Raw genomic sequence first — 17,531 nt, 5'->3', positions numbered from 1 at the left:
GTTGGGAGAGGCTGATGGAAGGAAGAGTAAATATAAGCCATACCCAGTCTATACTCAATGATAAGATACATCTTAATTTCAGAAATGTTAAAATAGGAAAATTTTTACCTTAGCATTTCAGAAAATTAGATATTATAATAGTAACGTTCAACTTACATTAATCATGAGCACAATTGACACATTCAGCATTATATCATGTAACGTACATCAAATGTAAACACGCTGAATGTTTGCAATTTGGTCAATTAAATAGGGATAATATGTGATGGTGTTTGAGAATGTCTTGCTTATACAGTGCTTACCACTATGATGTAGATATTTGGAGAATTTACAAGTGATCAGACATTATAGTCAACATAGGTCTTGAAATGAGTTAGCCATTCCAAGAACATTCTGTAGCATTGGAATATAGACTGCCAAATTCCACATGTGCTTGACACATAGTAGGTGGTTAATAAATACTGACTGACACATGGGCTCAAAATTAGTTCTGAGCTGATGGGTCTATTGAGCTTATGGGTTGTTGTTGACCCTTTGGGAGTCTGATATGTGTATTGTTTTAGTTCATTTCTTTATTTGAACAAATACTTCGATGCTTTGGAATCTGTTTTGGAATGATGGTGTACCTCATTTTGCTTTTTTGATAATTAAAATTATCAGAAATGTCTTTATTTCTTAAAATGTACCAAATTAAAGGTAATGTACACATGTAGGTTATCTTATTGATCAAAGTACACAGATGGCACAACATCCAATTGATGATTAGGCAAGTTCTCATGATTTACCTGAAAACTACAGAGTTAATGTCATTTAGCTCGTGTAAAATAATTCTATTCAAATGATAACATAACTTAATGCTGTAATTTTAAGATATTTTTCACCCAGGAAATACATGTACTGATAACTGGGTCTCATCAACATATTATAATTGGGTCTGTTTTGAGTCTACTTTTAAAAATTTCTATTGACTCTATTTGCAGGCAAATTTGTGAACCAATGCTCAAAACTGTAAGTCTAAAAAGAACTTCAGAAATGGATTTTTTTTTCTATTTTTCACCTTAAGGAATGCTTTTCAGTGTTCTTGTTGGGCCAGTCTTTACCTCAGTGGGCTCATTTCTCAGGAAAACAGAAAGAAATGGTACAGAAGTGAACAGAAAACAGAGATGAATGAAAAATAGAGGTGAATGGTAAACAGCTGGGAAGGACAGTTCATGAGCATGTCACAGATATTTTTGCTGAAACAGAATGAAATCTATGTTAGCTTGGGCTATTGAATCTCTTAGAAAAAGATGAGCAAGGCCGGGCGCGGTGGCTCACACCTATAATCCTATAATCCTATAATCCTAGCACTTTGGGAGGCCAAGGCCAGCGGATCACCTGAGATCAGGAGTTTGAGACCAGCCTGACCAACATGGAGAAACCCCATCTACTAAAAATACAAAATTAGCCAGGTGTGGTGGCGCATGCCTGTGATCCCAGCCACTTGGGAAGTGAGGCAAGAGAATTTCTTGAATCCAGGAGGTGGAGGTTGCAGTGAACTGAGATCATGCTGTTGTACCCCAGCCTGGGCAACAAGAGCAAAAAAACTCCATCTAAACAAAAAAAAGAAAAGGAAAAGAAAAAGATGAGCAAAATGGTCAAAAGTAATTGCAGTTTATCTCTTCTGTATTATAAAACCTCCAAGTCCCCCAAAAGCTGCTTGATTCTAGCTATAAATCACTATATTAAATTGTAGAAATGTGTGTGTGTGTGTGAGTATACACATACTCGTCTTTCTCTATTGCTATATGTTTGTGTGCTATATGTAATTATATATTGTTTACATTTACATTTATTCATTTTATACATTTTAAATTTTTTTTTAATTTTTGTGGGTACGCATTTATTCATTTTTAATATGAGTCACTTGGCCTACTTTTCAAGTTATACTTGATTTTAGCCTCCTGTATATCACAATAATACATTTAGCACTTTTTTCCTTTCTTTTTTTTTGAGACAGAGTCTCATTCTGTTGCCCAGGCTGGAGTGCAATGGCATGATCTTGGCTCACTGCCACCTCCACCTCCCAGATTCAAGCAATTCTCCTGCCTCAGCCTCTCGAGTAGCTGGGATAACAGCTGTCCACCACCAAGCCTGGCTAATTTTTGTATTTTTAGTAGAGATGGGGTTTCACCATATTGGCCACACTGGTCTTGAACCCCTGACCGCAGATGATCCACCTACCTTGGTCTCCCAAAGTCCTGGGGTTGCATGCATGAGCTACCACGCCTTGCCCAGCACTTTTTTCAAGACTATTTTTAGAGCAGTTTTAGATTCACCTCAAAAGAAAGAGTAAAGTACAGAGATCTCCCATATGCTCCCTGCCCACTAATGTCAACATCCCGCACCAGTATTGTACATTTGTAGAATACTTGAAAGTTTAATATTAACTGTAGTAAATAGTTACAATTTATTTCTTATTCTTTATCCTTTTCTTCAAACTGGTAGAAGTGTTAGCTGCTTAAAGTAAATCAGTCTGAGGCAAAGAGGTTTTTAATAGAAGGCACAGAAGAGGAAGCAAAAAATGTTTTCACTATTCCTTCTAGTTGCTAGATAACTCAACATCAAACCTTATTCCATTTTTCAGAAACTGATTCCATCATCTAAATGGCTAGGTGAAGGCATGCCTATATTCATTGAGGAAGCCATACTTACATGTAGTTAAACGATTCTTTTGCCATTGTGATATAAAATAGCACTTAATATTCCTTTATAACATTCCCTTATTGCTGTTGGAGTTTGATAAATGGTAGCACTTAAAAATTTGTCTTTCTTGTTTTTCTGTTCTAGTAACCTTAACCGTCTTGGGTCTCAAAGCTAATTCCTCTAGGATGTTTTTCTTCACCTTTATGATAGCTATAAGAGGATGCCAGATTTTTATGTTCCTTAGCCTCCCTGGGTTGTTTCTGCTCCTCAGAAAGGTCTTGATTTGCTACCTTTACCATGTGTGGATGTCCATAGAGAAAAATCATGTGTCTTTATTACATCCCACTGGAAGCTGCTTGAGATTCTGTCTCTTACTCTTCACCCAGAGACAGTCTGTACTGCACGAGCTCACAGGTCTCTTTATTAAGACAACATAAGAGGTGGCACTGACAGTTTTTCTCTTCCCCGTGAGTATGGCTGAAATCAAGACTAGAGACTGACAGCTCTTCTCACTGCTTGTGGTTCAACTTGAAACCACAAGGTTCAGAGGCACATGGTTTCCATTCAGTGTCTTTCTCCAGCTAACGCGAACCATTTGTTCAAGCAACTTTGGTGTCTGTTTGAGAATAAGAGATCTGCCTCGATACTCCCCAGACAGTCAAATAAATTCTCTTGGCTTCAAGACAAATTCAGAAAATTCCGCCCAACAATGACATGTGGTTCAGTTTTTTCGTTTATTTTTGCAACATATGAAGGAACGACCAATAGCGTCCTTGAAAAATCTGAAAATGCCAATCACAAAAGTGGCAAATTAGAGAACCGTTTATTATGGCAACTTACTATATTACATTTAGAGAAAATGGGAATAAAATAATATGTCAAACAGGAAATAGAATTAGAGGCCTTCCAGAAGCAGAATACCTGTGACTGATATTTTTTCCCCTACTTTTAATTCTCCCATTTAGTTGCATTGAGGGTAAATACTATTCATCGATTTTGAGGGGCAAGGGGAAATCTGAGAAAAGAGTATGTTATTATCTATTCATTTCCAAGATGTGTCTCATTAATCTTTTTACTGTCATGCTGCTGTTTGAAACAATCTATTTGCTTAATTCAAGCCTTTGTTCTGATAGGCCCAAAGCCCATGGCCATTACATTTTTTGCTTGAAACTATTGGGAATGGGAGAAAAGGTGATTGCATTATAGTTGTAGTAAGATGTAAACATTTATTCCAAGGTATTTTACATTCTTTTTCCCTATTGTAGATTTAAAAGATGACATTTATAATTAGTTTTTTTGTTATTGTTGTTGTTTTTAAGTATCATTTTAATCTTTTGACACTAAAAATAGCATGGGAAAATACCTAGGAATCAATAATGATAGCCAAATGTTCACATCCAAATGTGGGAATTTGGAATCGTTATTCAAAGATAAACACTTGCTCCGCTAAAATATCAACCCAACAATCTAGATTTTAATCCCAACCACCACTCAATATAGCTATAGTATGCTATGCTTTCACATTTAGTGTTTAATTCAACTCAGCATGTATCTAATAGGCTCTTGCGGGAGACACAAAGGAAGTTGCTGTCTTAGTCCATTTTGTGCTGCTATAACAGAATACCACAGACTGGGTAATTTATAAAGACTAGAAATGAATTTGGCTCACGATTGTTTTCCTACAGGCTGGGAAAACCAAGAGCATGGTGCCAGCATATGGCCAAGGTCATCCCATGGCAAAGGGCAGAAAGTGAAAGCCAGCATGAGACAGAGGGAGCAGGAGAGAGAGAAAAGAAGGAATGGCGGGGACAAACTTTTTCTTTTACTAGGAGCTCCCTCCCCCAATAACTAACCTGCTTCTGAAATGATGGCATTAATCCACTCATGACAGCAGAGCTCTCGTGGCCTAATCATTTCTTAAAGGATCCGCCTCCTAATACTGTTACATTGGCAATTAAATTTTAACATGATTTTTGGAGGGGACATTCAAACCATAGAAATGTCTTACTCTCTAAAGCCAGCAAATAGCATAAGTATGTAAACAATGATCTATGTTGGAAACATTCTAAGTGTTTCCATTACAAATGTAATGGAAAACATGAAACACTTTGTCTTCACGGAAGAGGGGACATTTGAACTGAGACTTGGATGTAAAAGTTCTGGTGAGATAGTTACGGCAGAGTTGTTTTTTTTTTTTTTTTTTTTTTTTTAAGAATTTATAAAAATGAAGGATGTGTGACTTTCCTAAGACCACTTAGGTCATTTGAAGACCTGGGCCAAGATTAATGATAATTAGTGCTATCTCTGTCTTTACTTTCCCCACAATACTGATACAGTGTCAACAAAGCCTGCATCATACTCATACTCCAGAAGCTAGACAGGCATTTGATTTAGAAGGTTAAGGCACAGGAGAAATCAATTTAAATTTGGATCAATGTTAACATTAGAGATGTTAAAGGGCAATTACGTCTTTATGGTTATGATTCAGTAAATATTCAACTGAAAATGCTTTTCTTTCTTTTCCTTTCTTTTTTATTGTGGTAAGAACACTCAACATGAGACCTACAGTCTTTACAGATTTTTAAATCTACAATACAGTATTGTTATCTATAAGCACAATGTTGTACAGCAGATCTTTTTTAAAAAAACAATTGACAGGCCTGGCACGGTGGCTCACGCCTATAATCCCAACATTTTGGGAGGCCAAGGCAGGTGGATCACCTGAGGTCAGGAGTTCAGGACCAGCCTGGCCAACATGGTGAAACCCCATCTCTACTAAAAATACAAAAACTAGCTGGGCATGGTGGCAGGCGCCTGTAATCCCAGCTACTTGTGAGGCTGAGGCAGGAGAGTCCCTTGAACCTGGGAGGCAGATGTTGCAGTGAGCCCAGATTGTGCCATTGCACTACAGCCTGGGCGACAAGAGCAAAACTCCATTTCAAAATTATTTAATTAATTAATTAAATAAAAATAAATTTTAAAAAATTGAAAAATTCGCATGATGTTTTTAGTTATGTGTACGTTGTGGAATGGCTCAGTTGGGCTAATTAACATGCATTACCTCACATTCTGACCATTTTTTATGGTGAGAACACCTAAAATCTGCTCTTAGCAATTTTCAAAATACATTGCATTTTTATTAACTATAGTCACCATGTTGTACAATAGACCTGTTAACATTATTCCTCCTATCTAACTGAAATGTATTTTTTGATACAGCAGATCATTAGAATGTATTCATCTTGCATGACTGACACTATATATCCCTTGATTAACGTTTCTCCATTTCCCTCTGCCCCCAATCTCTGGCAACCACAACTGTCTTCTTTGTTTCTATGAATTTGACTATTTTTGATACCTCATGTAAGTGGAATCCTGCAGTATTAGTCTTTGCGTGACTTGCTTGTTTGACTTAGCATAATGCCCCCAAGCTTCATATTGTTGCCTGTATTAGTCTATTCTCACGCTGCTAATAAAGACGTACTCAAGACTAGGTAATTTATAAAGGAAAGAGGTTTAATTGACTCACAGTTTAGCTTGGCTGGGACGCCTCAGGAAACTTACAATCATGGCAGGAGCAGAAGCAAACACATCCTTCACATGGTGGCAGGAAGAGGTTCAGAGCGAAGTGGTGGAAAAGCCCCTTATAAAACCATCAAATCTTGTGAGAACTCACTCACTATCATGAGAACAGCATGGAGGTAACCGCCCCCATGATTCAATTACCTCCCACCAGGTCCCTCCTACAACACGTGGAGATTATGAGAACTATAGTTCAAGATGAGATTTGGGTGGCGACACAGCCAAACCATATCCTGCATTTGCAGGATTTTCTTGTTTTAGTGGTTGTTGTTGTTGTTGTTGTTGTTTTAGGCTGAATAATCCATTGAATGTATTTTTGACATTTTAAAAAATCCATGAGGATTCAGACAGTTTCCATAGCTTGGCTATTGTGATAGTGCTGCAATGAACATGTGACATCTTAGTTATGTGTATGTCTTTGTGTGTCTGTATGGGTCTGTGTGTGTGTATATATATAAAATGAGAGAGAGAGAGTCATGTATTGATTAATGAGAAACCTTGTAAGAGATGCATTGTTAGGTGATTTCATCATTGCATGACCATCATAGAGTGCACTTACACAAACCTAGGTGGTACAGCATGCTGCTCACCAAGGCTATATGGCTCACCCAAGGATATTGCTCCTGGGCTACAAACCTGTATAGCATGTTACTGTATTGAATACTGTAGGCATCTGTAACACAATGGCAAATAAATATATGTATATCTAAACATAGAAAAGATGGCATAATAGATTTAAATATGGCATAAAAGACTTAAAGAATTACTTACTTACCATGGATAGAGCTTGCCAGACTGAGAGTTATTCTGAGGAAGTCAGTGAGTGAGTGGTGAGTGAATGTGAAGGCGTAGGACATTACAGTACACTACTGTAGCCTTTTTAAGCACTGTACACTTAGGCTACACAAAAAATAAAAATATGATGTTACGATGGCTACAACATCACTAGGGGATTGGAATTTTTTTAGCTCTAACATAATCTTATGAAACCACCATTGTATATATGGTCCATCATTGACCAAAACATCATTGTTCTGCATATGACTGTATATGTGTGGTGTGTGTGTGTGTAATTTTTTAATTTACTAGGCAACTATTATAATTATAATTATTATAACTGCTTCACATATACTATGTCATTTAAAGTTCCATTACAGCTCTATGTGGATGATTTTTCCCATTTTACAGAGGGGAACTTAAGGCCCAGAGCTGCTAAGTAACTTGTTCAAGAACGTGCATCAAATACTAGTAAAGCCAGCAGTTGTACTTAGAAAGTCTGATGCCTTAACTTCTTCACAACACAGCTTGCATTCTTTTCCTTATGTATGCATTAACGAACGTACGCCATGATTAGGGATGGCTGTTAAGCTCGAAAAAAGGAGAAGATGTGAAGAGTGAGATTTGAATCATATAAGTAAATCTCCATAAATTTGGCTTTTTTAGGTAAAGTGCATTTTCTGAGGTATAATTGATGTTGGGCAAATATTCCTTACTTCTCGGGAACAATACAGCATTTTGTGTCCATGCTCTTTGTGATATGATGTAAATTCATGGTGGTAAATTGGAGCTTCTATATTAGTCGGTCACAACAATTTAGCGACTGAGCTTATAAACCCGATATAGGGTAAGTAATATGCATATAGAGGCTTGTCATTAAGAAAGCATTCTTCTATTAGTTGATCTTTGAAGTGTCATGTCTTAAATATATCCATGTAACAAAGAGCACAATATACTAAACCAGTTTAAGTTAAAAAAGAAAAAACAAACTTTTCTGCTATGTGTCTCTATCTCCTAGTTAGGAATAAGTGACCATAAAATCCCCGAAAGTGTGAAACCGCAATATATTTCCCTGTTCTATCATTAAAAGCTATTTGCAACATAAGTGGGAATCAGAAGCAGAGGGCTTGGGGGAGGGAGAGTAGCTTTAAGATTATATATAAGGAATTATTTCCCAGCAAGGATTGGTTCTGGGAATTTTGGTTCCTTGTTCTTTAACTGTTATGGGAATCTTGAAGAGACTTCTAATGTTACAACCTCTTAAATTTCTATATAGTACTGTATCATTTATATTAGCAAAATTGAGTTCATAACATCAGAGGCTGATGTCACAAAGTTAATGAAGTGAGTCTGAGACATTGGGAGATGGATATACTGTAGGTACAGTATCAGGAAAACTAACTTGGCAACCTCATAACTAAATGGAAGTACAGATTTAGCTTTTATGTCTGTTGTTTAAGCCCGTTGGCCAGGCATCAAGACTAGCATTGGGCTGAGCTGTTCACCAGAGTTTCCAAAGTGTACTGAGTCAGTCTTCTGTAAATGTAAAATCTTCAAGAGTAGAAGCTTGGAAGTGCAAAACTTTTAGACTGTGCAGTGAATTAAGATGGCTAAACTCTGGGGATGATTTTAATGAGAAAAAAGGCAAATAGAGAAACACCTAATTGGGAATAATTTCACGTGTGTGAAATATGAAGAGGATATGGGGACATGGGGTGTGTTTATGTACACAGCAAAGTTTGGAGAAAGAAAAGCTTGTTGAATTCAAAGTTCTGTTTATTTTTGACACAGCTGCTTTGCAATCAGTCATTAATCTAGCATTTTGCTTAATTATGGTAGAAATGTTTTTAAAGAGATTTAAAATGTAAGCAGAGTCATTAAAAGGTTAGGATGGTAATGGATTTGAATTAAAGGAAGCACTTTTACTCTTTCAGCAACAACATGTATAATCTATGATATAGAAACATACTAGCAAATAAGGGACAACACCTGAGAACAGTAATTTGCATTAACCTATACTGCCTAGTATTTTGTTATAAGTATAAAGGTGTTTTAAAATATAATTTTAAGTTCAGCTAAAACAAGAATTTGAAGACTCATTAAGGAATACTTAATGAATTAAGTATAGATTTCAGTAGTTAGTGATTTTACACTGGATACCTCTTATTTATATGAGTATATTTAAGTCATAAAGTAAAGTTGGTATTTTAACTCATGAAATTACACATAGCCTCACAGGTATCAAGAGACTTAGCGGGTTGGGTTTTTATGTTTGCAAGATAATGGTATCCATAGTCTAAATTGAAACAATCCACTGGAGGAGAAGAAAGGGGAAAGCATTGCTTGGTGGGAAGTCATGCAAAGCCTTCTGGAAATCCACAAGCTGAAGATGCTTGCACAATGGAGAACAATTAAAGGAGGTAAAGAGCATTGCAATCAATGTAAGATGGTGATAGAATTTATTTTATAACAATTTATGTAATATCTCACGTTTAATGCACTCTCCTGTGTGTAGGCATTGTTCTAAGCACTCTAGCTCATTAACTCAGTTAATTTCCTCCAATACCCTAGCGATAAGTATTATTTTTATCTCTGTTTAAGAGATGAGCTGACTGAAGAATAGAAGGAATAAGTACTCAGCTAAGTAACAGATGTGAGAATTGAAATCAAGACACACTATGTTACAGATGGAAGACTTCAAGTGCCCAACATCTGGTAAATGTCTAGTTTCGCTGAAACCAGAATATCTTATATAGTCGTGATTTTCCTTGTAGATTTTATTTTGCTTAAAATGAAGGACTCATGGGTAGAAGCATGAGTTGTACTTAATTTTTATCAGCAAAGGGGGAAAAAGACATACAAATGATGGGAACCTGAAGGAGACAAAAACAAAACAAAACACAAATGCTATCCACAGCCAAAATGATAAAGAAAAGCATCAATGTGAATATCCAGATAAGACCCCTAGACTTATTAAAGTGGATAAAATATAAACGTTAAAATGCATAGAGGTTCCTATGAACATTTCTGAAAAGCAGTTCAGCTCAGAAGTTGATAAGTTCTTACAAAAAACTATATATACCTTTCAGAAGAAAAGAAAAGAGTAAGAGTAAGCAATTCTCTCCAACTAGCTAGAGTATCTAATAAACCCCCAAATGAAACATCATGGCCAGGGAAGTTATCGTATAATTTATAGTACACCTAGACAAAAATTGAATCAACCTTTCTTAAGTGGAGGTGTTTGTCAGTTTTACATTTTTTAAAGTAGCAAAGTCTTAACTGTGGTAGTAATGTGCATTGCCGTTAACCCAAGTATATACAAATATTTACAGAGGATGTATTAAGTTGAAGCTTGACCAAAGAATATTCTGGAATGGCAACAATGTAAGTTTTACTATATAGTTATTTAGACATTAACCATATACTTTGTTTATTGGGATTCTCACATCAGTTCTTTGAAGCTGGAGATGCTATTTAATCTGCATGGGAGGGTAAATAATCATCTCTCTTCTGGTCTCATCTAGATTCTTCTTCCAGGTTCCCTTTCCTCATCCCCTACCCTTCTCTTACCCCTTACTATTACTCCTGGACCATCTTCTTTTTGATTCAAGGCCTCTGTTATAATTGCAAATTTTATATTTATTTATTTATTTATTTATTTATTTATTTATTTATTTATTTATTTATTTTGAGATGGAGTCTCGCTCTGCCATCCAGGCTGGGGTACAATGGCGCGAACTTGGCTCACTGCAACCTCTGCCTCCTGGGTTCAAGCGATTCTCCTGCCTCAGCCTCCCGAGTAGCTGGGACTAGAGCTGCACGTCACCATGCCCAGCTAATTTTTGTATTTTTAGTAGAGATGGGGCTCCGTCATGTTGGCCAGGCTGGTCTCGAACTCCTGACCTCAGGTGATCCACCAGCCTTGGCCTCCCAAAGTGCTGGGATTAAGGGCTTGAGCCACTGTGCCCAGCACAAAATATTCTTAAAGTTTGCTTGTACACATTCTCAAAGTCTGTTCTTTAAGTACTCTGCATTTATTAACAGTTTCCCAAGGCAGACTTTCTTGCTAGCTCGCTTTTTGACTCATTATCTGGGAAAGTGCATAAAGTTGTAGATCTAATTTTTTTCCTCTGTGTATCTGGAGCATTCTATCTTATATTATCTCTGTTTTTGATGTTTGATGTGCTACGGTAATGCCTCAGAATTAAGTTCCCTTTTGTTTGGAGAATTATTTCTTGCTTGGAGAACAAACTGAAAAAAAAATCACCCTGAAAAAAAAATCCCTCATGAAGTAGATCCATGACCCTTTCAATGTAACACTGCTAGATACTTATCTCTACTGGTGTGTACAATTTTGGAAGAGAAAACTTTTAATTTTTTAATGTTAAAAAGTTTTTGCTCTCTTTAGAAGAAAGCTTGCTTTAACCTATTGCTGATGATGAGGGAATGAAACAGACTCTTTCATACTGTACTGACAGGCTGTCAATTGCAGAAAAAAAAAAATCCTTTTGGAAAGCCATTTGGCAACATTTGTAAAGACTCTAAGGATGTCCATCTTTCTTGACCCTTTAATGTCACTTCTGGGAATTTATCCTGAGGAAATAATATTAAATACAGAAAAGCTTCATTTAACAAATCAGAGTAATGTTATTTAACATGGCATCCTCACTGAGAAAGAAAACACCATAAGCATTCAATAATGTGAGAATGGTTGAATGTAAGGTACAACCACAATGAAATATTCTTCTGCCATTACCATTATGATTAAAAAATTTATATTAACACAAAAAATTTTGGTATAAGGTTTGGAAGAAGGTAATTATGAATTATATATTTAGTATGATGATCAATATGTAAAATACACATAGAAAGAAGAGCTACTGTGACATGCATCATGAATTCAGATGGTTGCTTTTGGGAAATGGAATAAGGGTGATTTCTTGTATTTTATGTTTAGCACCATGTCAATAGCAAGTATATTCCATTTAAATAGGGAGTAAAAAAAAGCAAGTTCAATTTTTTAAAAAAGTCTTTCTGAGTAAGACTTTTAAGGCTAACTCCCAAAAGGATTTTTTTTTTTTTTGGTGGTTTTTTTGTTTGTTTCTTTGTTTTCTTTTGTTTTCCTGGGGAGAAAGCAAATTGACTAAAAGGATTTTTGAACAGTGGTGATTAGAAAGCAGTAGCTCCATGGGGCAGCTTTATAAAGACTGACTTGACCTACAGGACTTTGGGGAGAGATGACCTTGAACACCCCAGACAACATTAAACTCCAGGTTACAGCTGACTGGAATCCTGAGGTTTTATTGGCCAAGAGCCAGTCTGCAGCCTGCTCTAACCACCCTAGTATTTTATAACATTGTAAAGACTGTATTGTTTGAAACATTTCAAAATTTTACACACAACCTGGCAGTCATCCAAAGCCATTTCCAATGGGCCCAAACTATCAGCAGCCACCCACCTCCTTGGCCATGGCTGCCTGATTAATGATGTTCCACCAACAGGGTCCTCCATTAGGACATCTATGCTAGGAAGCCCCAGGACAAATATGCTCTTTGAGACTTGTAAATTGTCTATACATTTTGCAGCTGATTTTTTTTTAAACATAGATGGAATGTTAGAAAGTAGAGGTCTGGTGCAGTATGGCTTGGATTGGCTGAATGCAGCATGCTTTAATTCAATAAAAAAAGCAAAGGATGCTCTTTGTCATAGACACTGTTCTTGCTTCAGGATATTTGTTACGGCATATAGCCTTTCTAAGCTACTCAAGTTCCACCTCCTCACCCCTTCCCTTTTTTTTCCATTCCTCCCTTATCCAGACTTATGGTTTATTTACCTTGTGGGCTGAGAACTAAAGTTTTCAAGAAGCAAACATAATATTAAATATTCTTCATTGATACTTTCATTTTTGAATGAATAATTTACACATTACTAAGTGTGTGTTAGTCCTTTTCATCAGAACCTTATTTAGGTAACTATGTGCCAGTTCTGTTCTAAGCATTTTACATACATTAACTCAGGTAATCTTTGCAACAAACCTAGTTTGTTGCAAATAACCTAGTAGTTATTACTGTTATCCTCATTTTAGAGATGAGAAAATGCAGGCAAAGAATGGTGAAGAATGTTACCCAAATTTATTCACGTGCTTTATAATCGGTAGAGCTAGAAAATGAGCCAGAGTGGAGAGAACATCTATGTGATTAACCACAACTCTGTTATGCAGCCACTTGTGACTTTCAGTCTCAAATTTTCAAATTTTCAAAAGCCTCAAATTTTTGTAACAACCTTCATCAGTGATAGTTAAAATTTTTATGTTCAATATCTATCTACTCAATAGACCTTTACTACTTCATTATGATAGAAAGTCGAAGATAGAAATCACTCATTGAGAAAGAAATTTTCCCAAAGTTGTAGTTTAGAGGAGAGAATCTGTCTTCAGACTCTGATACTAGTTTTCTAGTCTCTCTGGGGGACACAGTTGCTTTGTTTGTTTGTTCTTCTGACTTAGAATATATCTTGTCTTAGTTTCTCAAATTAGTTTTAGTCTAAATGCTACAGAAACTATCAGAAACACATTTATCATTACCATTCATTACATGAAACTTTGTTTTACTTCTAGCAATGTTATTTATTAGGTTGAGCTTGTAAAAATGAAGGAAAGAGAGCTGACTCATTCCCATGCACTATCTGGAGGGTGGGAAGTGAAATAAGATTTTACCAATGCCCACTGAGACATTCCAATCATCTCCGTCAATAGCTTTCTTTCAATTATATAAAGCTTGACTGTGCGTTCTTTTAAGCCAAATTACAGTGTATGACAAAGAAAAAAAAAAAAGAGCCACGAGGTTCACAAGGAAGATGACCTACCACCATAAAAGGCCCCTTATGAACCCTTTATTTTAACTGATATGCAATTGATATGCAAAAATTCACTTTTTTATTTGTAACATAGTTAACGTAATTCCCGTGTGGAGACATTGTCTTAAGGGTTAGGAATAATACTTGCAGAGTACTTAATGCAATGTCTGGATAAAAGGTAGTGAGTATTTGCGTGTGTGTGTGTGTATGTGTGAATTTCCTTTATCATCAGCCCTATGAAGATGAGGATACAATGATATCTCAAGAGGTAACAGGTACCATAAGTGAAGACAATATTAAGTATGGAATGTTAGTGTTATAGATACTGTCATTAATAATAAAATGAACAACAGTAGAAGTAGGAATATGATACATTGTAGTGCCATTCCTTTGAAAAGCTCAGATTTCATAGGCCTGAGGGAAACCATGATATAGCTTGAAAAAAAATGTGTTACCTCACTTCTTTTAGAAGGTATTTTGTATTCTGTTTTCCCCTACACTCTTATGCAAGTAAACCATCTTGCTGATGGAGATGAAATGAGGATTAACGCCTATAGGCAGAATTTTATTGCTGAAGGCTTATACACATTGAAATACGGTAGAGTCTTTTAAGATACTCTGAGTATGGAAGGGATTATCCCAACATTCTTCAAATGTTGATGTGGTACCAGCTCTATAGAAACAGGCCAGAATTAATGTTACAAGTGCAGGCATAAGATAGTAACTCTAAATCTCTATTAACAATCCCTCATATTGTTTCAGGGCTACCATTACAAGCCAGTTAGGAAACCAAGCTTCAATTTTGGTGGCTGGTGTGATTTGTAAGTTGTTTTTCCATAGTGATTATTTTGTCAGGTTAAACCTTACTGCTCAGAAATTTCTGTGCCATAAGCTTGAATGCATCTTGATGTGTTTGCTTGTGCTAGATCAGGGATCACCACTCACTAAATGAAAATCTTTTTGTTATAGATGGAGCTTGAGCAAGAAGCTTACCCACTTGTTTGGATAAAGAACACTTTGAACATTTGCTTATTACAGCCGTCTCAAAACATTAGGGTGGGAGTTAAGCCCACAATTTTGTTTTAAATTAAGTGCTCCTAAAAACCGTGAGACTAATAGCACCAACTAAAGCCAGTTATTTTTCTGGCAAGCAATATGTGAGTTTCCCCTCATTGCTAAGCCAGTAAAATTCAGCATTACTGTGGCAATTTTCCTACTGTTCCAGTTATTGAGCTGTGTCTATACAGTACCAAAATAGCTAGATGAAAGGTAAAAACTTCAGTTAGTCATTGGGATGTTGCCAAATAGTAGAACATGCTGTATTATAAGTTATCAAGATGTTTCATTATATTTTCCTCCTTTTACTGCATATCCTGGCATTGTGTAAATGCCAATTTAAACCTCAATCCTAAGGACATTTCATGAATCCATAACATTCAGGGTGAAATAATAGGAAGAACATTAGTTATCTGTTCAAAAAGAGTAATGTCAATGCTGATCTTTGTTTTATTCCTTTTATTTTAAACTAAAATTATTTCCTGTTTTGAGTTTGCCAAAAACCATGTATTTTAGATTTTAATCTCTACCTCACACTTTCTTTAAGCAGCCTACCATATAATTATTTATCTGTTTAAAATAGTCAGCTCTCAAAGGATAGAATATGTCCATCAATAATAACAAACGTGTTGAATATTTAGTATATTTCAAGCACTATGCTAGATGGCTAGACCTATCACAAAATGAGATATAGTTCCTACTTTCTAGGGATATATTCCATTGAGGAGAATGTACTTATACATATGACTAATAGATGAATTTTAAAATAGAATCGTATTTTCTAAAATAATAAACAAGAATTGCTATTAAATGTACTGACAACCTCATGGAATGTGGCAGAAACTCAAAGACTTTGCTGAAGATGTGAGACTGAAGTTGGATTTTATAGGAAACAGGGGTCCTTGGCTAGTAAAGAAGAAAACAGAGGACCTTCCAGCCAAAGGGAAGAGTAAGGTGAGGTTGTGGAATGACCACTCATCTTAGTCTGCCAGTGTTAATATTGATAGTCCTGTGGTCCAGGAAACCTTTCAATCCTAGGCAAACTAGGAGGGTTGATCACCCTACTAGGTAGCGAGTAACAGGACAAGTTCAAGAAATAATGAACAAGTTAAATTGGAAGACTTTTGTTAGGTGGAAATGGAAGAGTAAATTGGAAAGAAGTGGTTCAGGCCATATGTCAAGGACTTTGGCTCTCATATTGAGGCATTTGAAACTCATTCTACATTCGGCAGAGAAAATTGCAAATGATTTTTTATAAGGGTTTCTGAAATCCATGAAGAATTCTTATTGAGAAGCCAGCTAAATTATAGTATGTTAATGTATTTAATTAATGCACTTATGTAACAAATATTTGCTGCGCACCTATTATATACTATTAATTGTTGTAGACATTTGAATGCAGGAGTAAGTAAAAATTTTTGTTTTCATGGTGCAGTGGTACATTTCTGCAGTGGGAATACAACTAACACAGGATTATATAATGATACCTCAGTATAATGCAGAAAAATGAAGTAAGATGAAAAGATAGGAAGTGATGGGCAGCAGGGTACTTCAGAGTGCACCGAAAAATACCTCTTTAATAAGGTAGCATTTGAGTAGGGAGCTGAATGCAGTAGAGGGGTACGTCATGTGGATAATCATAAGTGTGTTTCAGTTAGAAGGAAGGTATGCACAAAGGTCCAAATGTGGGAATATGCTATATGTGTTTGAAAAACACCAAGAGAGGATGTGTGTTAACAGAAAAACAAGTGAGGGGAAGAGTGGTAAGCCATTTGGCACTTGTGGTATCCAAATTATTCAGGTCTATAGGCTTTGAGAACTTTTGTTTGACTTTCAGTGAGTCTGGGCAGTGAGCAGATTGGAGGCTATTTCATTATTAGCAATGTGCTGGAAGAGAACTCTAGAACAGAAGGTAAGGGTGAATAATATATTATAAACAGAATGTTGGTACGATATATTTGCAAGAAGGAATTAATTTATAAAACAATGAAATAAGGCTATGCTTCCAATGAGAAAACATATTACACACTCCAATGGCCCACCCATTGAGGGGATGAAAAATTACTTTATTAAAATGAAGAAGCCAAAATGGTTGCCTATCTTATTAATATCTTTGTAAAAGCTTTCCAGTCAGATAAGGTACAAAAAATCCAAGAACAACTAATTCTTATATGTTTAAAAAGTTAAGCTGAAAATATTAAATTTATTTTGAATCACTAGGTGACTTTTATTTAATATATCAGAGTGATAGCCACTCCATATTGCAGATTTTGTGTGTTTGATTTTTATCTGGGGATATTTTTAATTAGATCATGAAATAAAATTTTAAAAAGCATAGCTGCACACTGCTACCCCATATCCCATTCCATAAGTATTTTAACATTTAAAGACAATGTAAATATTTACTGCTTATTTTCATAAGAGTTCCATAGTTTATTTGAAAAAAATTAATTTGTACACATAAATTCATCTTGCTTCATCCTTTCAAATATATTTATCTACATGATTACAGTTCTGCTTGATTCATGCTTTTGGAATACCATCCTTTTCCCTTTGTTTGTGGAACCAGTTTATTA

The sequence above is a fragment of the Pan troglodytes genome, chromosome 19 (genome assembly GCF_028858775.2).
Source record: "Pan troglodytes isolate AG18354 chromosome 19, NHGRI_mPanTro3-v2.0_pri, whole genome shotgun sequence".
Taxonomy (NCBI): domain Eukaryota; kingdom Metazoa; phylum Chordata; class Mammalia; order Primates; family Hominidae; genus Pan; species Pan troglodytes.
Note: the sequence above shows the minus strand (reverse complement) of the source record.